General features: G+C 44.0%; 1 long non-coding RNA gene across 2 annotated transcripts in view; it reads right to left on the bottom strand.

The window, feature by feature from the left end:
• Window positions 1–4,839: 4,839 nt before the first annotated feature.
• LOC311581375 overlaps window positions 4,840–18,619 on the bottom strand; it is a 56,032-nt gene continuing 42,252 nt past the window's right edge. For both annotated transcript variants that reach the window (XR_014773763.1, XR_014773764.1), the window contains exon 3: window positions 4,840–4,881. This is a non-coding gene — a long non-coding RNA (uncharacterized lncRNA). The remainder of the gene's footprint in view (window positions 4,882–18,619) is intronic.

The raw sequence follows: 18,619 nt of genomic DNA, 5'->3' as shown, positions 1-18,619 counted from the left end.
GGCAAGAATCAACCGCCTTGGTACTCAGAGCACTCTACCTTAAAAAAAAATCACACACACACACTTTCAAATATTTTATTAAAAAATTATGTGTATGGGTGTCTCGCCTGGGTGCATGTCTGTGCACCACTTGCATATCTGGTGCCACCAGAGCTAGAATAGATCATTGGATCTCCCAGAATTACAGTTACAGAAGATTGTGGGCCACCATGTGGATTCTGGGAAGTGAGCCTGGGTCCTCTACAAGAGCAGCCTGTGCTCTTAACTGCTCAGCCATCTCTCCAGCACTGCCCACCCCCCCCCCACAGGTCTGCTTTTGACCTCTCTTCATTACATCCCTCCCAAGCAGTATTCTTTCTCCGGAAGCTGCAGTTACAATCCAAGCACTAACCCCTGAGTGCTGTGCTTGGAGACAATCAGGAGAATGGAAAGTTTTTGACAGATTACTTTTGACAAGAATCTGACAATGTTCTCTGATCTGTTTTCTATTTCAGTTTTTTTTTCAGTGTCCATAAAATGCTTTTCTGTGCATAGGAAATTCCATTTTCCATTGCTCCTTCCTCTGCTTTCCAATCTGCTGGACAGGCTACAAGGGACTCAGGAGCCGGATACAAACCTCCACATGGGAGGCTAGTATGTTCCATGGACCAGAGGAGGCCATTTGTACAGCACAGGATAAAAATACAGTAGTATTTTTTTTCCTTTCAGGACATATTTCTGTTCCAAGGTAATAGAAATAATTCTAAATGTTAGTGCATATATAAAGTACTTGTGGATATATTTAGAATGCAAATGTCCCATACACTAAGAAAAGCATAAGTGGATTTAAGTTCCATCTTGCCTAAGCTGCTTATGCATCGAGATGTTTTCTGTGGAATTGCTGAGATGATTCACTCATGTTTCCTCCACTGAGCCAGGTATATGTTGCCAGATGCATGGTGTCCACGCTAGAAGAGAGAGGCTCATCCCATCACTGGTCATGAGAGACCTTGTTTTAAAAATAAGGCAGAGTGTGATTGAGGAAGACACATGTCCACTTGCATGTTCCCCAGATTTGCACACATCTGCACGCACATACACACGCACACTTTTAAAATTATTATGACAAACGGTTTGTGGCCTATGATCTCTTCTATGTAAATTGCAATCAACACACTAAGCGAGCATACACACATTTACACACATTCAATAGACATATTCCAGAAGGTGGATATCACATGAGGAAGCCCTCTAGAAGGTTTGCAATGGTTAGATCAGGAAGGAAAAGAACAGCGAGGGCGAAGCCTTGGCTCCTCGTTGCAGATTGTCCGTGCTTTGTTGGAACAGTTCTAACATGCACATGGACTGAGATGCTTTTAACATTACACAGGTCAGTGGGCAGGTGTCATGCTTTAGAGAAGTCCTCTCAGTTTAGAGGAACTAAGACTGGAGATTGGATCCATTAAAACCTTACCATGGGCCAGTAGCTTTACCTGGTCCCAGTCTCACGTGACGAGGTCTAAGTGTTGATGGATAGAAGAACACATAGGGTTCCACCCACGCCAGGCTGGTTTCTCCTCCCACCAGTGACAACAGCATACACCTGACACTGTAAACCACAGAAGATTAATCTCCTCATTTGTCAGAAAGACACGACGACACCTACCTCAAAATACCTAAATGTAAAAAAATTTAAATGTAAGATATACGTGAAAACATTTTTCAAACTATACAACAGTGCGTTGGATAGTCCTTAAAGCAGTGCAAATGCAGTGGCACTTCAGAGATTAGATTTATCTTCTTGCTCTACTCAAGATAAAACGCCTTCAAGTTCAGCTTCTCTCGGAGAAAGATATTCTGTATCCTCTGGTTTCAAAAGTGGCCAGAGGAAGGGGTGGATGGAAGCAACAATGGAGAGAGGAAAAGAGGGAGGGAAGGAGAGAGAGAGAGAGAGAGAGAAGGAAAAAGAGAGGCAGGCAATGGAGGGAGGAAGGAGGAAAAAGGGAAGGGAGAATGGAAGAAGGAAAGGTGAGGGAGAAGCAAAGGAAATGAACGAGATAAAAGAAGAAAGGGAGGAAGGGAGGAAGGGAGAAAGGAAGGAGTGGGCGGAAGGAGGAAGGAAGGAAGGGAAAAAGAGGCTTGGAGGAATAAAAGAGCTGGGAGAGAACAGGAAAGACGGATGGGGAAGGGAGAGAAGGGGGATGAAGTGGCATGCAACCAGAAGAAACGAAAATAAGGGGGAGAAAGGGAAGCCACTGTCTCTCTTCTAGTCAAAGACAGCTCGGGCTCCTTCAGGGCCCTCAGACTGTGACACTGGCAGACGTGCAACAAGCACTCAGCGCAAGAGCTTTTGTTCATCCGAGCAGAAATAAAGAGATTCGGAAGACAACAGTGTGCCACGTGAGAACTCCCGTGCCGCGGCATAAATTATTCTAACTTGCCACAATTCGATAAGGAAGAAAATCCTGAGTTGAAACCCAGACAAGTGAACTGGCCTGTGATTCACTCTTTAGATGCTCCAACTGGGGAGAAACTGGGCACGGGAGGAAACAGACTGTGATCTGTTGCCGCCTCTAAATGGATAACGAGTGCAGCCGGAAGCAACGCCGAGCATCTCACAAGCACCAGAGTGGAGTTCTTTTTCACGAGTAGAGACAAAGGGGAATAGAATGACAGAGTTATTAAAATGTAATTTTTCATTACAAAGAGAAAACTAATTTAAACTCCTCTGCCAGAACTTTGCTCTCAAGGCTCTTTCCATTTTCATACAGAAACATCCAGAAACACACTTACTCTTTCGACTGAGGATAGAATATTTGGTGTTTTTATTTTTCCAAATTTTATTATGGTTAAAATAACAGAAAAAAAGTATGTGTGTGTAACATATTTATATTGTGGTATTCAATACCCCCTACCCTCTCTCATCTCCCTCCCACTCCTACCAACTTCCTTCTTAACTAGCCTCCCTCCTATATGTCTGGTGTGTGTGTATGCGTGCATGCACATGCACAAGCACACATGCACACGCACATATGCACACACATGCATGTGTAGGTCTTGTGCAGGAAGCCATAGCTGCAATGTATTCCTGACTGCATCTACATCATAGAAATAGGACTGGCTCATAGTACTCTCCCCAGCCCATGGCTCTTACAGTTTTTTTCTCCTCCTCCTGCCAATTTCCCTGAGCCTTCGATAGGGTGAGACAGATGCTCCGCTCAGGGCTGAACTTGTAATTCTCCCCTATTCTCAATACTAGGTCAATTATGAGTCTGCATTGCCCATTGCCCATTGCAAAAGGAAGCTTCTTTGACCTAGGCAGACTAGCACTAATCTATAGGAACAAAACGCATACTTAGAAGGCAGTTTGACTACACGCCCATTTAGCAAAACCTCAGTCATAAACATGTCCATAGGGCCTGTGTCCTCATAGGCTTTTGATGGGATTTACTCTATCAAACGGTGCAAGCTTTAAATCCAATTATAAAATTGCTCGTTACCTTCACCCGTACCACTATTGTATATTAATCCATATTAATTAATTATACATCTTAAAGTGCTTCACTGTGAACTTTCCATACATGTATACAGCATGCTTTGATCATATAACCCTCCCAGCCACATACTCTTTTTTATAACTTGAAAAATATTAGAAATAACAAATTCAAACACAAACATATGGGGAAAACATACACATATATGAAGCGTACATGTTAAACATGGAAGATTCTCTCTCTCTCTCTGTGTGTGTTTGTGTGTGTGTGTGTGTGTGTGTGTGTGTGTGTGTGTGTGTGTGTGTGTTGGGGAGATTTCCCTTTGGTGTTTCTGAATCAACAGCTGGAAAATGAAGCTAATGAACTGTCTGGCCGTGGCTATCAGGGGAAGACTGGGGGCTAGAATCACAGCAGAGCTGAAGAATAGTATGTGTGGAACACAGACAGTCTCTCAGGTGACCCCAGCACAACTCAGATATGACCACTCAAGGCTCAGAATCCTCAGAAGTGAACGCAGTCACTCTAGTAGGCCTGCAAGCAGGAGCTAGGCACAGAAAAGGGACTGTTAGGATAGGCAGTGGGGAGCTACTTATCCACACGGCTATGGCCATGTGGTCAGTGGCAGAAGTGGGAATTGCAGTGTCTCTTATTTGTTATTTTATGAACACATGGCATGTGTGCTTATATGTTAAGTATTTGGGGGCTGGAAAAGTGGCTCATGGCTAAGAGCACTAGGAGCTAAGAGGACTTGGGCTCTGTCCCTAGCACACAAATGGTGGCTCCCAAACACCTGTAACTCCAACTCCAGTGGATCCAATGACCTCTTCTGGATTCTGAGGTCTCCTATATGCATGTGTAAAAACACATGTGCAAGAACACACAAATGTTCAATTTTAACAATAAAAAAAATAACACCTACTAAATCTTCCTACAAAAATATGCTCCTGTCTCTATGAATAAATTTTGCCCAAAAGTTAAGTGATAAATTTACATATAAGTATTGAGATGATAGATAAATCAGGAATAGTTTATAAAATTTTATGGTGCTATAATAACACTGGTAGCAAAGCGGCACAGATGCATTATGAAGTGAATACCATGCACCAATAATCTTCATGAATATAAATCAAAAGACCTAAGTAAACAATAAAAGTGGACAATATGCAAAAACCACATACTGTGTATCTTAGGCAATCAAGTTTGATTTAACATTCGAAAATCAATCAATAGAATTCACTTGCTTCCTTTTCAAAATTATCCATGGTCACAAGTTTTCTGTTGACTCACGATACTATTGGTTCATGATACTTCTGCTCTGGTAGACTTCAGAGTTCTTCTTGCAGAGTCTGCCAGAGTGAGCTAGTGAACACCCCATCTCCAGGAGAGGGTCCACATTCCACACCCTCTACTGGGAGCGAAGAACACAGACTCTAAAGTTATGCCTGGTACTCCACCAACCCTTAGGACAGTGACCAATGAACTATCCCTCTGGGCCAGCTTCCTTTGGCAAAAAGGAAAGTAATTTCCTTACAATAAGATTTACAAAGAACAGAGACATCATAACATATGTTCATTGACCTAGTGCAAGATTTGACATTTGAAAGTATTCAGTGTTACAAATGGTCAAAACCCATCCTCTGTGGAGTCATTTTGACATCTTAGGAGAGCCAACTGACTTGGGTAATTTAGACGCATGATTTTCACAGAGAGATCAGTTATAAAATGGCCAAAGGATTGTCCCTGAAGGCAGCCTTCACTTCCTTAATGCCTGCTATAAGCAACTTTAGGATGAGAAGTAGAGTTGCTGTCTTACTCTTCATTAAATCTCTGGAAAGACAGACATGAAGACTGGCGTGCATGTGTTCTTTGAGGCCTGATTCTAAAATGTTGGTGTTATAACTTCTACAACCTTTCATATGAGCACTATGAATATTAAGTTAGGCCTAATATTCCTGTTTGAATAAGGAATATGCTGCCCCCACCCTGACCCCCACCCCATGGAATCAGGCACTTGAACAGTTGGTTCTCAGTTGTGCTTCTGTTTGGGGGAGATGGTACAGCCATACCAGAGAAGAATGGCACTGGGGGTGTGCTTTGAGATTTGCTTCACCCCACTTATAGCTCATTCTTTGCAGTGACGAGGTGATCACCTCAGCTTTTTGCTCTGGCCATCTGCTGCCATATCTGCCCTCATGTTATTGGCTGCCCTGCATCACGAGCTGTCCTCCTGGAGAGAGAAGCTACTTTTACACAGAGAATAAGGATTCTATATAAAACTTATTCATGCTGCTGACACTGCTGTCTAGAAAAAACGTCTCACTCACTTCACAAATTCAGTGAGAGCATGGCCGGCCAGTCGCCATTCCTTATTGAACATCGACTTTTTACAGAAGAGGAGAAATGGGGGTGGGGGGGTGGGGAAGGAGGGAGATGAGGAGAAGGGAGGAAGAGAAGAAATAGGAAGAGGAGGAGAGGATGAGGAGAGCAGAACAGCATCCTCCATAGCTGTGGAGAGATGAGATAGTAATAATGCATTTGTTTCAACTCAAGGACTCTGGATTGAGAAAGATGTAGGTGCAATTCTGACTCCAGAATTTCATTTATTAGAACTATAATGCTGGTCACACAGTCTGTCTACAGGACCTAGTGGGTGTGAATTTATAAAGTAAAAATAAAAATGAATCTCATAAAGTTATTGTTATTTTTAAATAGAAATGTATATTTGATTAAGAATAAATGCTAGAATTATTAAATTTTCAATAAATGATATGATGAGCGCTATTCATTATAAATACGATGACTCTTGGAAGGAGCCATGGGGAAAGCTACCGCAAATGCATTTGTTCCATCATGTATATAATAGCAGGGGACTGCAGTAAATCACAATCATTTAATGCTCAACTTTGGCTTTGGTAGCTTTCAGTTTCATTTTGCAGACAAATCTGCAGGCTGCTTAAAATCATCAGTCTCTTCTGAGAATGTGCACCACTATATTTAAATTTTCACACATACATAGAAACAAAAAAGTTGGCATGATCTTAGGAGATCATAAACTCACTCAACCTCATAGTCCTGTCTGAGGATGGAAATACCGAGGAGGAAGTACAAGGATTTGTCAGAACCACACCCATAGCTTTGTCCTCAAGGCTTATCCTATTTCTAATGTGTTATATCATTCTCAATATGATAATGTGGCAGATCAGATCTCTTCCTAGCATCTGTCATTTCCTCCTCACAATAGCCCAGTGGCACAGGCCTTGTGAATCTCCTGCTGAACTGGAAGGTTGATGTGTAAGCAAATTGCCCAACATTTTATATAGCTAGAATGTGATGTGTTGATTTGGATCCAGGTCTTTATTTGCTCCATATTCCCTATATGCAAAGCTTCAGGTCGCCCATTATGAGAACTCTCTCTCTCTCTCCTTCATCTTATCCTCTGGCCTCAATTTCCTGTTCTCACACAATGCCTGAAGAACTTCAAGACTTCTCGCAGGACACACACTCCCCTCAGTCAGTCTTAGAGTTAAATGGAATCCAAGAGTGAATGAAGCAGCTTCCTGTCCTCACTGAGATACAGAGCAGTATCTGGGAAATAAGTCAAAGTTTGGTTTAATTTCACAGTCTGAAATTCAATGGACAGTGCAGACAGCTCAGGGGGGGAGGTTAGAGTAATGATTATTACTCGTATATGCCTGGAACGTTCCGTGAGGTGCTTGTTTGAGACTGCATGAGTCGCCATGTGTTTGGTGCCATTTTGAGACTGACAGGGTTAAAATGCTAAAAGATGCCAACAGCAGAAGCCACCTCAGCCAGCATCCTAGTCACACATCATGAAGGCAGACAGGCAGAGGGCAGCTCCCAACGGTGAGAAAGTAAAACCAGAAGACCACCTCTGCTCAACATGAAGACATTCCCCTTGCTGCCAAGAAGATAACACAGTGTTGACTGGACACCAGAAACAGAACCTCAGCCAGCTGGAGCCTAGCAGGAAGATGTCGGCTGTGTCAGGCTCCCAGGATGGAAATCCTCATGGAGGAGTTTCATTTGGAAGAAGTTTTAGAGGAAACACCCACAGGAAGTGAGGTGAGGTGGTATTACAGAAATGAGCTCAGCTGTGATGTAACTATCGGCTCTAGAGCTCAGGTCGCTCTTCAGAGAGGTCCACAGGTGGCCTCAGGGGTTGTCCTTGGAGCCAGGGTGTGCTTAGGAAGTATAGTCAGTCCTTCTTAAGTCAGCTTCCTCCAGCTGCAGGCCGGGCACAGTGAGGGCCTTTGAGTTGCCAGCAGTCAATGCTCACAACAGTCATGGCAGCGTGTGCATCCATCGTGATGGAGACTTGGAATGTGACACTCAGAATCCACCTGCACAGTCATCTGTGTTTCCTTCTAGGGGCTCTGTGACCTTTTGTCCCAGGTGGAGAACCTGGGCAGGATAAGGTTTTTAAGGCTCAGTGGATGTTCCCTTCCCTTCATCTTGGTTATGTACATATATTCAGAAATGAATGTTCTTTGGGTCTAACAAGTCATAGAACAAGTTCAGAAAAGGACAAGCATGGGATCTTCATATATGTCCTACCCAAGAACGACACGTCATGAGCTCATGCCTGACCATCATAAGGGGATGACAAATGCATGAATGTTGCCTGGGTAGCACTGTTTAAATGACGGTGGGCATAATTCCTCATGAGCCCGTAACCATACTGGAAGTACCAGACTCTGAGAGATGATTTTTAAAAGGTGCATAACTTTTTAATCTATCAGACCATAGGCCAGATGATAGAAGAGCTGGGCTCCACATGCAAACCCCAGGAGCTGTGCCTCATATGCCTGTCTTCATGATGGAAATCACCATACCCAGAATGTCATTTTTAACAGGAACATAGTCAACAGTGAAGTACGTGCTGTACCAAGGAAGACACTAGAATGCAGAACTGGGGAGCCTAGTCTGGACATTAGAATTGTAACGCTTAATATGACCTTGTCATGAGGTGAGAATTTTGGAGCAGATGGAAAAGATTTTTAGAATGAGAAAATAAGGAGGTAGGTATACAAGGAGGCAAAATAATGAATAAAGATATTAAAATGAGAAGAATAAAAGGCTACCATTTACAGTCATGCTGAATCCTACCAATAAAACTGAGATATTGCTTTTGCCCAGGCTTAGCTGTCGTTGCTGCAGAGTAGATCCAGCCCTCTGTTTCACCTCGCATTGGATCCTGTCCCATCAGCATTCAGCATGGGCTTCCGGCCTCTTCCATTCCTAAGCTTGCCAGAGAAGGTGCTTTCCTCGGGATTGAGCTGCCTTCAACTTGAGGAGAGAGGTCCTTGTAGCCACATGGCCACAGGTTTGAGTCTAAGAGCTCCGGCAATGGGATTGGTGACAAAAGCAACCACATGACAACCTGATAGATGATAGACAAACCGAAAGCATCAGGCTCTGTGGTTTTACTATGTGGTAGGTAGTGGGTGAGAAGTGGGAAAACAGATACGGTCACAAATTGCCCTTACTTTCAAAAACGCATGACTGAGAAAGTTAAGGTGGGAGCTGGGGAAACAGCTCAGCTGTCAGCATATCTGCTGCACAAGCATGAGAGACATGAGGACCAGAGATGCCAGCACAGCATTGCATGTCTGTAACACCAGCTGGGGGGGGGGGGTGGAGATGGGGGATTCCAGAGCTCCTTGACAAGCCAGCCCGCTGAATCGGTGAGATCACTGTTCAAGAAGAGATACTGCCTCAGAGAGCAAGGCAGAACTGGACGGAGGAAGATCCTCAATGTCAACCCCTGACCTATACACACACACACACACACACACACACACACACACACACACACACACACACACGTAAATACACACAGATATGCATATGTATGCATACATTCACACAATATACACGCACTCACATATATTCATACACGCATATGCACATGCTCACAGACACACACATGCTCACAGACACACACACACCATACTATACCACATCTAACACACACACACACAAAGGCATGCATATGTACACATACATGCATACAACACACACACATACATTCACACACATACACACACACAAGTACACACACAAGCACACATTCACTACATACACAAAATGTTAGATACCAATGAGAAAGTCATCAAAAAGAAGCAAATGAGGAGGAAGGAAACAGAAGCCTTTTTCTTTCTAACACACACTGAATTTTGCAATAAAAGGGAAAATATCTATCTTCTTTTATTTAAAATTTTGATTTGTTAATAATTGAGTTTAAATTGATTTTCATTTTTAAAGTATATTAAAATATGGGTTGTCTTGATTGCTAACTTTGAGGATCCCATTACATTTTCGACATCTGAATGAAAGTGTCATGGACTAAATTATGTTTTTTCATCTCAAATCCCTGTGTTGAAGCCTTAACTTCCAATGTGATGTTATTTGGAGACAGGCCCTTAAGGAAGTATTTCACATTACGTCAGGCCTAGAGCCTTAACTCAACCAACCATGGTCTCATAAGAAGAGCAGACATGAAGGTTCACTATGCAGAGTGAAATGCCCCGTGAGCACACAGCAAGACAACAGCTATGGCTGTGGATGGTGGCCTCAGGAAAAAAAATAGATTCACCCAAAAGTAAGCACAGACTTCCAGCTTCCAGAGCCCTGAACAATAAGCTCCCTGGGCTGGAGAGATGGCAGCTCAGCAGTTAAGAGCACTGGCTGCTCTTGCAGTGGACCCAGATTGGATCTGTAGCACCCACATGGTGGCTCCTGTTGCAGTGCCCTCTTCTGTCTTCTGTCTACGCTGGTCAGTGCCAGCAGAAAAAAATAATCTTAAGAGCTTTCATTAAAAATGTACCATTTGAGTTCAGTATTGAAGACCGAAATGGAGACAACAGTTGAAGAATGAAAGAGAGGTCTAGGAATTTTAAAAGTGGAGTAAGAACCGAGAAAGCAACCTCAGAGGCAGCACCTTTTGGGGAGATGCTGAGGAACCCAGTTCAGTATATGGGGCCAGATAGATAGACATTGGAGCTAAATTGACCTTTCACCTGAGACTTTTGCTGGTGCATGTTTGGGTAATTTCTGCAAGTTAAGACTTTTGGGGTTTTATTTTTGTCATTCTTTCTCTCAGTCAGCCTCTCTCTCTCTCTCTCTCTCTCTCTCTCTCTCTCTCTCTCTCTGTGTGTGTGTGTGTGTGTGTGTGTGTGTGTGTGAGAGAGAGAGAGAGAGAGAGAGAGAGAGAAGATAATTTTTCTGTCTTGTGGGAAAATGGTCTAAAGGAAATTATGTCTTGACCATATGAAATTAAAATTGCTCAGTCTCAGGACTAGAGAAATGGCTCAGTGGTTAGAGCATATGCCACTCTTGCTAACTGCCTTTAGCTCCAAAGCACCCAATGTCTCTGGCTTTCGTGGACATATGAACTCACACAAGTGTGTGCACGCACGCGCACACACACACACACACACACACACATACACATACATCCCTACACATCATTAAGAATAAAAATAAATCTTGAAGACATTCCAGTGTCCATGAGGATCGTTGTAACATAGCTGTACGTGTGCATGCATGCCTGTCTGTTGCTACTTTTATGTTGTGCCAGCACAGTTGACTCAAGGTGATCAAAATCTGAAAGGCTTTGTTCACAGACCCTTCACACTAACAGCCACGATAGTCTGTTTCCTAACCTTACTCCTCTCCACAAACACATTTATTGAAAGAGAAGCCAGCCAGAGAGAGAGAGTGAAAGAACGTGAAGGAGGGAGGAAATAGTGATGCTGAAGGAAGACAAGGATGAGGAGAGATGAAGGAAAGAAATGAGAGAATGTGAATAGATGTTCCTCTAATTTCCCTATTAGCCAGGAAAGTGGGAGTGGGAGCTCTCCATATAACACTGACAAGGTGACCTTCACGCCAGGCTGTGCTGGAAGCTCAGCACATCCTAATACCACTGTCAAAGCTTCATGGCAGTGGTCAGCCATCGGTGTTGGTGCAACATTTCCCTCAGTCAAACAGGAGGTCCACACTCAGCCCCCTCTGATGCAAGGCTCATCATACTGGGCGCGCTCTGCAAACTGTCTTGGCCAAGTGGCTCATTTGGGAGGCATAATGGAGGACTTGGCTCACCGGTGTTCATTAAGCCTCTGCCTCTCAGTTGACACCCTACGGCTGAGTCACACATAAACAAATTTATGGGCAAATCATTAAGAGTGAATGAGTTATCTCTTTGGAGGAATGCTTCCAGACAAAGGAAAGCGCAGCTACATACATCCAAATGTGGAGCCACAACAAATCTTGTGCCTGAACAGATCCATTCTGCCCCACGAATAGCATGACTCAAACATTAGCAATGTGCTTCTCTTAGGATGGCGAATGAATTACAGCGCTCCAAGCCGACTGCCTCTGCTGCTGCCCCTCCCCCACACACATTGGACTGATGAAGATGCCATAGGTTCTGCAAACCTTCTATTCTCAACTGATGGCCATGGCACAAGGACCCCAGCTGATTCTGGTTTATCACCACGAAGGACATCATCATATGTTTTTCTTAACAAATGATGTTAAAATGACCTCTAATGTTTCTCATTTAAAAAAAAAAGCCCTCTCCCCTTTTTTTGAGGAAATCAGAAAACCTGTGAGAGCACATTCAGTCTTGCCAGTATAGTAGAATAAGTATTTGTTTCCTCCTCAAAACCCACGGTCTAGAATCCTGTTTCCTGTAATGTTCCACAGGTAGAGCAGTGGGGAGCAGTCACGAGTCTAGAGATCTTGGGGCTGGAGAGGTAACTCAACAGTGCTTGCAAAGGAACCTGGGTTCAAATCTCCTGTCCCCATGTAAAACGTCCTAAGTGACCACCTGTAACCCCAGCACTGTGGAGGGTGGAAGTAGGAAGTCTCTGGGACTTGCTCGCTACCAGCCCAGCTCCAGAATCAGTGAGGGAGTAAGTCAGAGAGTGATGGAGCTATAAGCTCGTCTGCACCCTCTTTTGACCTCAGTGTGCAGGTGCGTGCACTCATATACATGTATGCACATATATCACATATACACATATGTCAGACATATACGTATTACATACATGCACAAATAATGCAGACACATAGCGCTGCCTACAGACACACAAGTGTACCCAAAAGGAGAAAGAAAAAAGTGATTGTGGAGTGTTTTTCAGTGCAATGGATGCCATTTCTAAGTGATCACAGAAAGTGTTCCCTTCCCTTCCTAGCATCTGGGAGGAAGAAGCATGCTCCAGACAGTCAGGATGCTGGTCCCTTGACCTTCAACCATTTAAATTCCAGATCCCGGAGAAATAACTAGCTGCTGCTGAAACTGCCTGCCTGATGGCATTTTTAGAACAGCAACCAAGATGGATTAATAAGCACGCTGCATGCAGAGCAGCGTGGGTTTCAGGCAGATCATCTAATACCTAAAGCCTTCTTCAGACATAAGGAGGAACGCTGACCTCTGGAAACTGCCACAAAGGCCACATGAAGTCATTGGAGTCCATCTCTGGGCACAGTGCCTGGCATATCACTGCCCTGCATGTGTGAGTTCCCATCTACACGGGCCTGGATATTTTGGCACTAGCATATGACAAATCCCCTGACCTTTAGAAATGATCCTCTTGTGACAAGCGTAAGGATGCAAACATTTGAAATCCTGTAAAACTGAGGAGGCACAAAAGCATTTGCTGGAGTTTAAGTGCATGCACGTCTGTGTTACAAAAGAGGAAATTGTTTAGGACTAATTATCTAGGTAGAGAAAGCTTTAAGGCTTTTTCCCGGTATGAGAGGATGACTCGTGAAGCAGCTGGCCACATTCTATCCCTTCTTGGAAGCTATAAGGACCTCAACTGGGGCCAGAGTTTTTGAGTGTGACAAAGGGGAAACTTCAGCAATATGTGTCCTGGTGATTCTGCCCCAAGGAAAGACTTTTTTTTTGTTGTTTTTTGTTTGTTTGTTTGTTTTGCTTTGTTTTGTGTTTGTGCTTTTCAAGCAGCCTACCTCAAAGCTCTTCAGTTCATCCCTCCCAACGCCACACATGCAGATTTCACTTCTGCAGCACTGTTGAGGTTTAGAGAGAACCGGGGCAGGGGGTGGGGGGGTGGGGGTGGGGGCGGGGGCGGGGGTGGGGGTGGGGGTGGGGGTGGGGGTGGCAAGATAATCATTACAGTGTGAGAGCTTATGCTTACAAACACAGGCTGGGCCATATGCCATGCTGTGCACCCAGGAGAGAATACCACAGCCTGGGTGTCTTAGTCACTGCTCTATTGCTGTGAAGAAACACCAGGACCACAGCAACTCTTACAAAGGGCAGCATTTTACTGGGGACTTGCTTGTCGTGTCAGAGGGTTCGTTCACGATTGTCACAGCAGGAAGAAGACAGGCACAGCGATGGAGCACAGCAGCTGAGAACATTACATCCTGATCCACGGGGAAGGAAGGTGCTGGTGTCCCAACGCCAGTGACACACCTTCTCGAAAAAGGCCACACCTTCCAACCTTTCCCAACAATTTATCAACCGGAAGCAAACATACAAATGTATAAGCCAATGGAGGGCCAGGCATTCTCAGTCAAACCACCATGCAGCGTAGTGGACAAGGAATAGAAAGAAGGTTGTTGCTCATAGTTCTGGACCCTGAAAGCCCCAAGGTAAAGGTGTCACATATGCAAAGGGAGCAGGGACTAAGTTCCCCCCTAGCCCTTCCATCAGACACTAAACCATGCAGAAGGCAGGACTCCTGAGTCCTAATGTCCTGATCAGTTCTCCAGAGGCACTGTCCCCTGCTACTGCTACAACAATAGAGGTTGTGTTGCAGCATGCGACTTGGGGACATTTAAAGACAGAAGCTCTAAGAAAATCCCAAAAAGAAGATCTCTGTAAGTAGATGGGAATAAGCCATCAAATCAGCTGTAGAAAGAAAACAAACTTTACTCTCTTCTCTGCCCCCTGCAGAAATATATAAGATGGAACACTCAAGAAAGAGTGCACAAGCTCAAAGAACACAGAACTGCCAGTCTCTGTCCATGGGCCTCCACTGCAACCCAAGAAGCCCGATGAAGAACACTTCCTGTGCACAGCACTTGGAGGGCGTGCAAGCTGGATGCTGTTGCCATGCGTGGAGGGTGTGCAAGCTGGATGCTGTTGCCATGCTTGTTACCAGAGCTTGGGAAGCTGAGCAGAAGGATAAAATGCTCGACATTCGGAGCCAGCTTGGGATACACAGAATGACATTATCAAAAAGAAAAAGAAGAAGGAACAGGAAGAAAATAAATACAAGAGGAAGGAGGAAAGGGGAGAAGAGGTAGAGAGGGAAAGGGAGAGGAAGATAAAAAAGAGGGGAAGAGGAGGAAGAGGAAAGAAGAGGAGAAGGCAAAGCAAACATTTCTTTGGTTAAACAACACTTCTCATGTTCCCTTAACAGTTGGAGAGAGAGAAAAAAAAACAGTGGAGAAAGGAAAAATCGGCTGTGAAAGTCACCATGTCCTCAGCAACTATTTTTGCTTGGTTAATGTGAGTACTTTACTTCAGGTAAAATGCATTTTTTTCAGAGACACAACATTTGCCAACTGTACTCAAGGCTTTGAGCTATTTCTGTGGTATGTCAATTTTTTTTCTAGAATAATAATGTAGGGGAAGTAGTAGCATTGGATGGTCTGATAATTATTTTATGCTGCAAAGATAATACTAAAAAAATAAGCCTTGAACTCATTGGCACAGGAGACACCTTCTTGAACATAACACCAACAGCTCAGGCTCTAAGATCAACAATCAATAAATGGGACCTCATGAAACTGAAAAGCTTGGGTAAAGCAAAGGACACCATCAATGGGACAATATGGAAGCATATAGAATGAGAAAAGATCTTTACAAACCCTACATCTGGCAGAGGACTAATGTCCAAAATGTATAAAGAACTCAAGAAATTAAACACCAACAAACCAAATAACCTAATTTAAAATGGGGCACAGAGGACTCTCTAATGGCAAAGAAAATGTTTAGTGTCCTTAGTTACCAGGGAATTGCAAATCAAAACAACTCTGAGATTCTATCTTACACCCATCAGAATGGCTAAGATCAAAAACTCACGTGACAGCACATGCTGGAGAGGATCACTCCTCTACTGCTAACAGGACTGAAAACTTGTGGGACCACCGTGGAAATCAATCTGGAGGTTTCTCAGAGAACTGGGAATAAATCTACCTCAAGACCCAGCTATACCAACCTTAGCCACACCCAAAAGATACTCCACTATATTACAAAAGCACTTGCTCAACTATGTTCATAGCAGCCTTATTCCTAACAGCCAGAACCTGGAAACAGCCTACATGTCCCTTAACCAAAGCATGGATAAAGGAAATGTGGTATATTTACACAATGGAATACTACTCAGCTATTAAAAACAAAGGCATCACAAAAGTTTAGGGCAAATGGATGGACTTGAAAATATGGTCCTTAGCGAGAAAACCCAGACCCAGAAAGACACACATCGTATGTACTCATTTATCTGTGGATATTAGCCACAAAGTACAGGATAACCATGCTATAATCAAGAGATCCAAAGAAGCCAAGGAGGGACCAAATGAGGATGCTTGCATCTCACTCAGAATAGGAAGTAAAATAGACATCTGAAGTAGATGGAGGGTGAAAACAGGTGGGGAGGCTAATGAGGGTGAAGATCAGGTATAGAGAGAGTGAAGGAGGGAGGGGGAGAGGGAGAAAGACCTGGAGAGAAAAGGGGAATCATGAGGGTGGCATCTCTGGGACAGGAGAGGTTACCAGGAGTCTATGGGGGGGACCCTAGCTGAGACTCTTAGCACAGGGGGTTAAGGATCCTGAAGTTGGCACCTCCTGTAGCCAGGTGGGACTTCCAATGGAGGGAGGGGGTACACCAACCCATCCATAAAGCGTTCAATCCAAAATTTGTCTTGCCTACAAGAAGTGTAGGGATAGAGATGAGCAGAGATTGAGAGAATGGCAAATAAATGACTGGCCTAACTTGACACCCATGCCATGGGGACGTGCCAACCCCTGCCACTATTAATGATAGATACCCTGCTATGCCTGCAGACAGGAGCCTGGCATAACTGTTGTGTGAGAGGCTCCACCCAGCAGCTGATGGAAACAGATGCAGAGAGCCACAGAGCCAGAAGGTAGGGGTCAAGTTCAGGGAGTTTTGTGGAGGAGTGGGAGGAAAGATTGAGGGAACTGGAGGGGTCAAGGACACCACAAGAAAACCTACAGAGTCAACTAATCTGGGCCCATGGGGTCTCACAGAGACTGAACCACCAACCAAAGAACATGCATGGGCTAGACTTAGACCCTCCTACACATATGTAGCAGACATGCAGCTTGGTCATCATGTGGGTTTCCTAACAGAGAGAGTAGGTCTGTCTCTCTCTGTTGTCTGTCCCTGAATCCCCTTCCCTTAGCTGGGCTGCCTTGTCATACAGGCCTTAGTGAGAGAGGATGTGCTTAGTCTGCTATAACTTGAGGTGCCAGCATGGGTTGGTACCCCTTGGGGGCCTCACCTTCTCTGAGAAGAAGAGAGGGAAGTGTGTGTGTGTGTGTGTGTGTGTGTGTGTGTGAGAGAGAGAGAGAGAGAGAGAGAGAGAGAGAGAGAGAGACGGGGGAAGGGGGGCTGAAGGGAGAAGGGGAAGGAGGACGGGATCAGGCTGTAAAGTAAATAAGTCTATAAATAAAATTACTCTGCACCCTGGATGTGACATGATGGTCCTACAAATCTAAAAGTCAACGAATTAATTTTAATAGTTGCAGGAGGATCATTGTTGTAAGCCCATGTGTTTTAAGTACATTTGAAACAATACTAAAATAATTAAAACAGATACATTTTTTCCTAATATAAAGTCTTATATAAATGTTAAGACTTGTAGTTCTGGGACCTGAAGTTGGTTCAGCAGTTAAGATTGCATACTATTCTTGAAGAGCACCAAGGCTCAACTCTTAGCACTTACATGGTGCCTAGCAACCACCTGTAACTCCAGCTCCAGGAGATGTGATCCTCTCTTCCGGCCTCCAGGTGCACTGCATCCGCATTTGCACAGCCCCACACAGACAGATGCACATACAAATAAGTTTTAATGACAAAATAAAATGTGGTTTTGAAACAGAAAAGCAAGGAGTGAAATTTGGTGTAGAAAATGCTTATTAAGTTAAAATGAATTTTTTTAAAAAGCCAGGTATGGTGGCACTTGCCTGTAATCCCAACACTCATGGAGGCAGAAACAGGAGGATCTCTGTGAGTTCAAGGCCAACCTGGACTACAAAGTGAGTTCAGGACAGCCATGGCTCCACAGAGAAACCCTGTCTCAAAAAAAAAGGGTAAAAATGAAATGTTATGAAATTTGAAAAGCAAATGGCTACAAAAGCTGTATTTGCTACAGAAGATACAAGGAACTGCTTTTGTGCTGTTCACCACTTCTCTATTTACCAATTTTCTTGTCATAAGATTTTTGCTACTTTCATAATAAAACATAGATTAAAAAAAACTTGTTGGACAGAGAGAATAATTTCTTTCTTTATACAATAAGTCAAATAACAGATCACAAGCAGTTTCTCGGTGCCAGACTCAGACTAAAGTACTCCTAAGTGCTTCGTGTCTGAATTTTCTAAGGAGAACTTCTTAGCTCTCTTTTCTAGATGAGGACAGAAGACTCAAGGGTATGCAGGAAAAATATATGAAAATAAGAGGGCATCGGCCGACAAGCCTGCCTTGTTTTTCTGCACGTTTCAAGTTTGGTTTGATTTTTAAATGTCTCCTTGGCTTGTGTATTTGAAGGCTCGGCTCCCAGCTGTGGTGCTGTTTCGGCAGGTTATAGAGATGGGGCCTACCTGGCAGAAGTAGACATTTGGAGGACAGGCTCTGAGAGTTTGTGCCCCTACCCAGCTTCCTGTCTTCTCTCTGGTCCCCAGACCACTGGGAAGTGAAGGGTTGCTGCATGCTCCTGCCAATGCAGAGCCCACCAGCACACCTTCACCACAGTGATGGACAGCATCCATTCAAGCCAGGAGCCAAATGAACCTCTCCTTCCCCAAATTACTTCTTTTCAAATAGTTTATCACGGTGACAAGGAAAGATAGCCAAAACAGACGCAGGGCCATGCAGGGAGCACCAATGGGGTTTCTTTGT

Source organism: Acomys minous, assembly GCF_964271855.1.
Source record: "Acomys minous genome assembly, chromosome: 13".
Taxonomy (NCBI): domain Eukaryota; kingdom Metazoa; phylum Chordata; class Mammalia; order Rodentia; family Muridae; genus Acomys; species Acomys minous.
This window is presented reverse-complemented; position numbering and strand designations above follow the sequence as displayed.